The sequence below is a fragment of the Otolemur garnettii genome, unplaced genomic scaffold (assembly GCF_000181295.1).
Source record: "Otolemur garnettii isolate 467f Iridium unplaced genomic scaffold, OtoGar3 scaffold00234, whole genome shotgun sequence".
Lineage (NCBI taxonomy): Eukaryota > Metazoa > Chordata > Mammalia > Primates > Galagidae > Otolemur > Otolemur garnettii.
The window spans coordinates 254,573-262,618 of NW_003852629.1; the positions used below are offsets into that span (position 1 = coordinate 254,573).

The following is an 8,046-nucleotide window of genomic DNA, read 5'->3' on the forward strand; positions in this document are numbered from 1 at the left end:
TCCCTTTTATTCTTTATTAATCAATAAATTATTTCATGATGTAACTTACTTTAGTCTTCCTGGTTGCTTAATACCAATAACAATGACAAAGACCACACAAAAAGAAAAAAAGTTAGTATCACTGACAGAATAACATCAGCAAAAATGATAAAGTAAGGATCTCCAAATACTCTCTCCCCCATACAGGCAATAGGAAAACTGGCAAAAAGTCAAAAATCAACATTTTCAGAACACTAAAGATTAATCAAAGGTTTACAGCAACCCAGGCAGTGTTTATTCTAGAAACAGCTAAAGGCTAAATCTCAGTAAGAAAAGCAAGGTTTGTAATAGTTAGTCTACTCTCATCTCTCTCTCCCCAGTTCTACAACAGCCTTGAAAACTAATAATAATAGCTCAAAATCACAGTGAAAACCAATAGCCTGGTAGCCACTTGAGGGGGACGAAAAGGATGAGATCTCCTTCAAAGCCCTGTTCTTAGAGAACTATTACTAACTGACCTTTTTGATGGTTCCATAGAAGACACCATTCAAAACCTTCTTTATTTGACCTGATTCATAGCTGACCCAGTGTGAAAAGACCTTTCCTCCTACCATTTAAGTAAGATTGTGGCTGCCTGGGAGCCCAGATAACTGCTGAGACAAACAATAAGCCAACCAAAAAGCTTATAAAAAGAAAAGCCAAGAAATGAGATGTTCATGGAGGTTTTGGTAAGTTCCAGCATATCTCTGGAATCTAAAAGGTCATGAACATGCCCAGAGTTGTGCATATACTCAGGAATGACCTGAGAAGGACCTAAACTCTTACCTCTCGCTGACCTTCAGGCACCCTATAAGCAGGAAGTGAAGCCTAAGGGAAAGCTGCGAATTGCCTCACTGAGTAATGAAGGCTTATCCCAATTCACAGAATCCCTTGGCAAAAAATGGAAGACTTATTCCCTTATGAATTTAAGGAAATCTCCATTCAGTCATTAGCTGACCACCAAGCTAATTGAGCAGAGTTTTTAATGACCACAGATAACAAAGAATACAGACTTCCAAAATTAATTTAGAAAAGTTACTAAACAGACAACAACAAACTCTTGGGAGAGAGGAGAATCTAATTGCCAGAGTTGCCACATTATTATATTATTTTAAATGTTCAGTTTTCAACAACAAAAAAATTAAGAGACATGTAGAGAAACAAGAAAGCAAGCCCTATTCACAGGGAGGAAAGTGGTCATTAGAAACTGCCTCTGAGGAAGCCTAGATATTGGAAATCTTACTAACAAAGGTTTTTTAATTAGCTATTATAAATATATTCAGAGAATTATGGAAAAACCATGGCTAAAAAACTAAAGGAAAGTATGAGAGTGATGTCTTACCAAATAAAAAACATCAATAAAGAGATTAAAGTAGAAAAAAATAACCAATAGAAATTCTGGAATCAGACTGAAAGGAATAATTGAATAGAAAGGCTCAACAGCAGATTTCAGCAGGTAGAAGAATTAATCACTGAACTTCAACATAGGCCAATTTCTGAAAAATAGAAAGAAAAAAGAATGAACAAAGCTTTATACAGTAGCAGGATACCATAGAGCATACCAATATATACTAAAAAGATACCTGCACTTATACATTTATCACAGCACAATTCACAATGATAAAGATATAGAATTAGTCCAAATACTCATCAAATGCAGATTAAAAACGTGATATACACACACACCAGGGAGACTACTCAGTGATAACAAAGAATGAAATAATGCCTTTTGCAGCAACTTGTATGAAAACGGAGGCCATTATCCTAAGTGAAATAACTGAAGAACAGAAAAATTAATGCTGCATGTTCTCACTTATCAGGGAGCTAGACTATGGCTCCACAAGGGCACACAGCGTGATATTAATAGATATTGGAGACTCACAACTTAGGAGAGTGAAAGGAGATGAAGGGTAAGAGGTGAGAAATTACCTATGAGGTATAACGTACACTCCTTGGGTGATGGGTACACCAAAAGTCCAGACTCCACCTCTATACATAGTATACCTGTAATGGAATTCAAATGGTACCCCTAAGCCTATTAATAAAATAATAATAACATATTATAAATTAACTATGACTCTCTCTTTATCCCCATCTCCCCTCTATAAAGCAGTTTACACAAGAAAGAACACTCCCACCCTTGAGAGAGAAAGTGGGGCAGAGAGAGAGAGGAAAGAAAAAGAAGAAAGGTGAGAGAAAATTAAATCAACAAGAACATTTTCAAAAACAAGAGAAGGAACTTTCTTACAAGCACAACTTTTTATTTAACTCATAAAAAATTTCATAATTTTTTTTAAAATCTGGTTTTAAATCCCCAATACAATCCAGTGAAAATAATCTGTAGCGTGTATGAATAGGCCACTTTAGTAAGAGCTCAGTGTATCTAGATATCTGTATTTCTTTCCAGACTTGAAAGTCTAGCTTCATCTTTGCATTTTGTGCTTAGAGCATTCGCAAAATCAAACTAACAATTCACTAAATTTTCTCCATAGAACACTTTCCACCTTATTAGAGCTCATGTCTTCTTCACTGTCTGACTTTCAGCTGGTTGTCTCCTCAGTTTAACTGTAGGCATCTCAGTTGTTTTATGAATGTCATGGTCATTCTGTTTTCTTTTGTTACTTATTTCTCAATAAGTGTAACTCAGCCAACAAGTAAAGTTCTCTTACATGCAATCATTGGGCACTCATAATTATAAATATCATTTTCTGGAGGAAATTCTCTGTTATGTATTTATTGCAATAGACTACAAATTTTTCAGAACTGTACACCCAAAACCTTGGAATAAATTTGCAGTAGCAACATTAAGATTTATGCGTCCTTATTTCTAAAAATTAAACAATGATTTGATCAACATGGAAATAATTCTTTAAGCTCCCATTTTATCATGAATCCTACAGTTTGTAATACGTTACTCACTGGTTTTGATTCACTAGGATTTTGTAAAGGTCTTTAAAATAATATATCTGAATTAGTATTTTATAAGTCAGAATTCTACTTTAATTAACTTAAAAGGATATATAGGTTATTTTGAATTTCTCTTAGAACTCATGCACAGTCTCATTTTTTTTTTTCTGTACTGGTTTATCATGCAACTCCATATGCCAAAGTGATGGAATACTATAGCAGGCAAGAACTTTAAAAGTGATTTTATCCAACAGCCTCATTTGAAAGGTGATTGAGAGAGGCTCAGAGAAACCATGTGTCCAAGTTTACTGATACCAGGTCTATAACCCTTGCTGCTATGCCACACACAAAGGGATTCTCCAGTCTTCTTGCAGATGATATGTTTTATGCACAGAAAACATGAGAACAGACTGTACTCCATACATCCTTGACAGAATGCAGGAACATCCTCCACTTGAGAAGGCCAACCTCCTCATGATGAGAGAGCACTGGGGAGGGCCAAGATGACAGCCAATCAGTCCTGGAGATCAGAGCCAAACTTACTGAGACGGATCACAGGTAAGCCCTGGTCCTGCTAGCCTTCTCTAGCCTTGCCTTTAATAATATCTAATACATAATTTATGAGCATCCGTGTAGCAAAGTATTAGCCCACCCCAAAAGCCCACAGGTCTCCATCCATCCTACAATAGTTGAGATGGCCTTTCGAACGTGATGCAAATTAATAACACCTGCTCGGCCCATTTGCCCTGAACTGAGGGACCAGGGGAGGTCCACACCAGCAAGCACTCCACTTGGGGAGATAAGGGTTCAGGAGAGACATGGGTGCACCAGAAAGCTTCGAAGAGAGAGTCAAAGTTAAAAAAAACAAGTATTTTTTCTTTAACAGTGTGATTGAACTCCTAACACATCTTGTTTACTGCTCTCTGCCTTGCCTTTTCCTTCCCACTGTTAGCATTTGACTTAGGGTTAGGACAGGTGCTGTGTCTAGCCAGTCTTGTTTTTAGTAGTCAGGGCCAGCAGTGATGCTTGGCTTTTTCCCAGATCACCCTCTCCCTAGCATCGAGCACTTTTAACCTTATCCTACGTGAGACCACTTCTGGTACTAGGATACAAAAATAGATTAAGGATGCAATTTTATCCAGCCATTGAAGAAATGTCAATAAGATCTTCCGGAGACTCTGACCCCATAAACAAGTCAAATGGATATTTTAAAACTCAACTGAAAAATGACAACAAAAGGAAAGAGAATGAAAGAAAAGACAGAGTGTTGTATACAAATATAACATGGAGCAACCAGACGAGAAGTGGAAATTTTAACCAAGCAAGTTGCAGTTCTGTTTGTGTGATTGCAATTCATTGAACTAACTGTTTTTGCTAAGTTACAGGACTTACTTTTGCTGAACTCACTTGACCAGACTGTTTCCCTTTTGTGCAGTACAGACACAATATACAAGAGAAGTAAATTCATTATGTAAACATAAGAAACATCCATTCAGCAAATTCGTGTTTGGTTAAAATTTACAGAGTACTTCATATTACTGAGCACTCTGCTTGGCCCTTTCACGTGATCTTAATTAATCCTCACAATCAATTTTAAAATACGATTTCTATTTCCTGTGTAAATCATGTGCTAATGGTACAAAAGTGTTACAAGTTAGAACTGGGAGGAGGGGTGAAAGATACAAATATATGGAATTGCATGTGCCTTTGTGCTGCTATCTGTTTATTACTACATCATGAATTAACTTAAAACTTAGGGACTTTAAAAAGCAATAATGGTGTATGACCTCTCACAGTATCTGTGGGTCAGGAATTCTAACCTGGATACCATGTGCACAGGGCCTGAGGCCTCAGTTGAAAGAGGAAGGGGCTCAAAGGCTGGGGCTGGAATCATCTGAGGTTCATTTCACCTGTCGAGTGGTTGACATTCACAGTTGGCTGCAGATCTGGCAGAGATCTGAGCTTCCTTACAACATAGCAGCTGAGTTCCAAGGGAGAAGGTGGAGAGAGATGGCTGAGAGAGAAAGAGGAAGAATGTCTCATGTCAAGATTCTATAGGCAGCCAGAAAAGGGAAGAATCAGGGATTATTCCAAACAGGGGTCGGGGGGAGGGGATCCAGGCAGACTTCATAGAAGAGGCAGTATTTGAGTTTAATCTTAACTGGTAGGATTTCAATTCATTTATTTATTGGGAGGCTAGCATTGTGTGGGGTTGGTAACATGCTAAGTGGAGAGCATAACAGAAAATGCTACTTCCAAGGACACAGGACTGAGAGCACTCTCACAAGAGGGGCTGGGGGCTTTCCCCAGTGATGAGCTACTCCCTTTGTCCTCTCTTCCATGGTGATGCTTCTCCCATGTGATGCAGAGACCCTGGGTCTTACTTTCCCAGCTTCCCTTTATTCTCTACCCCAGCAGATATGAGGACCATAGCAGACATATCACTAAAGAATTTGGAGACCAAATTAGAAAGTTTTATATTACTAAAAGAGAAAAATCCTATAAAACACACAGAATTGAATAAAACAATCTATTTATATATACTACCATTACATTGCCATTTTTTTAAATCTTTAAAGAAACACAATTTATTAGGATATATGAATTCAAGTATTTAAAATACAGTAGAACCTCAGTATGTTGGCCACTCAAGGGACTGTAACAAACTGGTCAACATACGAAGGTGGTCAACATAAAGAATCAGGCCTACTGTACTGATATGGACATGTGGTATACGTCTGTGAAAATCAGGTCAGCTTAAGGAGGTAGTCAACATAGAGAAGCGGTCAACTAGGGAGGTTCTACTATATAGAAAAAATCTTTTTCTAATTTCCTTTTTCTGTTTTCTTTCATTCTTTCCTATTTTTTAATCTTTGTCCCTATGTGATTCCACATGAAACACAGATTCAAAAGCTTTTACTGGATAGAGAAATACACAGAAAAATCTAAGTAACATTTAAAGTAATTAATAAGTGGGAAAAAGAAACTATGAATGCGATTTTTTAAGCCCCACTTATTCTATCCCTGAGCAAATGAAGCTTTCACTTATACTCCAGAATCTGAGTTGTCTGGAACCTTGACCTTGGGCTTTTTAGCCTCCATAACTGTGAGAAATCATATTTTGCTGTTTTAACTACCAAGTCTGTGGTATTTTGTTATGCTAGCCTAAGCAGACTAAGACAGAAGGATTTGCTCTAGAAGTAACCTCAGGATTGCAAGTTTTGAGAACTCCTAGAACCAAGACCATTTCATCACCTGCTCACCTGCTCAAAAAGCATTTTTTTTTTAAAACAGATCATCAGGAAGAATCAGGTAAGAGTAACCAGGGTGTTGCAAGTCCTAGTTACACAGAGACATATAATCGCATATCATGTGAGCTCCCATCATCATTTTCTAATCTGTTCTCCATAAGGAGGAACAGGTAAGGATTATCCCACCTGATGATTGAGCATTAATTTTTTTAATAACTCCAAGCCTTATGTTTTATTACATGATAACTTCCTAAAATAGGAATATGCCCCAGATTTATGCATTGGTATTTCAGAAAGAAATGTTCACTATGTTAAACCCATACACATAAAGTAACCAACTTAGAGAACCAGTATAAATTTTATGACTTTTATCTGAAAAATTGATTATGATTCAACTGTGATTTCTTTCCTCATATATATGATTAGCTTTAACTTTAGACTTATCTTGAAAATAAATCATCAGACACCATTATAGTTAAAAACTTATAAATTTTAGTTCTAATAGAGGACCAAGACCTAGTTATCTAATAAAGTAATATCAAGAGTCTAAGAATTTCATTGGATATAGACATATGTTTTCTTAAGTTGAGAGAATAATTTTTAACATAGAAATGAAATCATCTCACAACTCCCATTTCTTCTCTTTGATACTCATTAGAACTGGCTCAGAGATGAAGTTCAAATACAATAAACTTTAGATAAACTAGTTCATCAGGTTTACCAGATTTAGAGAACTCCCCACTCTGAGAAAACCCCTAGACAGCCTGTTATCTCCCTTCTGATTCAGAAGTGGTAATATGCAATTCACATTAAGATTTAAAAGACAGAATGATTTCTAGGTGCAATCTAAGAAGTCCTAGGAAGTCACGTATTTATTCACATACTGGTCTCTAGGGTAAAAACACCATCAAAAGGACATAAGAATACTGGTAGATAGGAACCCCAAATTATGAGAAGAGAGTGTTGTCCACATTCATGTGAGAGAAAGGGGAAAGAGGGAAATGGCCATCTGAGTACCCTGAGAACAAGAACATCTGAAATCACTAACAGTAGTAACTGCCAAAGCATAGAAATTGGACCAGAGAGGATTCTGCAAACTCTGATGCACAGGTGAAAGCAAGGACACTTGGGAAGGTGAGCAGGTGATGAAATGGTCTTGGTTCTAGGAGTTCTCAAAACTTGCAATCCTGAGGTTACTTCTAGAGCAAATCCTTCTGTCTTAGTCTGCTTAGGCTAGCATAACAAAATACCACAGACTTGGTAGCTAAAACAGCAAAATATGATTTCTCACAGTTATGGAGGCTAAAAAGCCCAAGGTCAAGGTTCCAGACAACTCGGTTTCTGGTGAGGCCCTTCTTCGAAGGATTCTACTTCTATCTGATCAAAGCTTATGGACAGTTGGTTTTGTTACGTGTCAACTTGACTGGGCAACAGAATGCTTAGGTAGCTGGTAAAACATTGTCTATATCTGTGAAGATGTTTCCAGAAGAGAAAAACATTCAATTCAGCAGACTAAGTAAAGAAGGCCACCCTTGTCAGTGTGGGTAGGCATCATCCAATCTGTTCGGGGCTGGAATAGAACAAAAAAGGTGGAGGAGGTTGGATTTTCTCTCTGTCTGGGACATCAGTCTTCTTCCCCAGGTCCTCCTGACCCTCAAAGCTTTAGTCCCAGGTAGGAATCTGCAGCATTGACTCCCTAGCTCTCAGACCTTTTAACCTTTTGACTTTGAAAAATGAATATGCCTTTAGGCATTCAAACAAGATTGAATTTGGTGCCAATGACACTGTAGATGTTGTTCATGTTACAAACAAATCTTGAGGACATGTGCTACTATTATGTTACCTGATTTGAGTCTGTAAAAATCATACC

General features: G+C 37.4%; 1 non-coding gene across 1 annotated transcript; it reads right to left on the minus strand.

Moving 5' to 3' along the window:
- Window positions 1-6,232: 6,232 nt before the first annotated feature.
- LOC111722311 lies at window positions 6,233-6,369 on the minus strand. The gene has a single exon (XR_002771143.1). It is a non-coding gene; the product is annotated as a U8 small nucleolar RNA (small nucleolar RNA).
- Window positions 6,370-8,046: the final 1,677 nt, after the last annotated feature.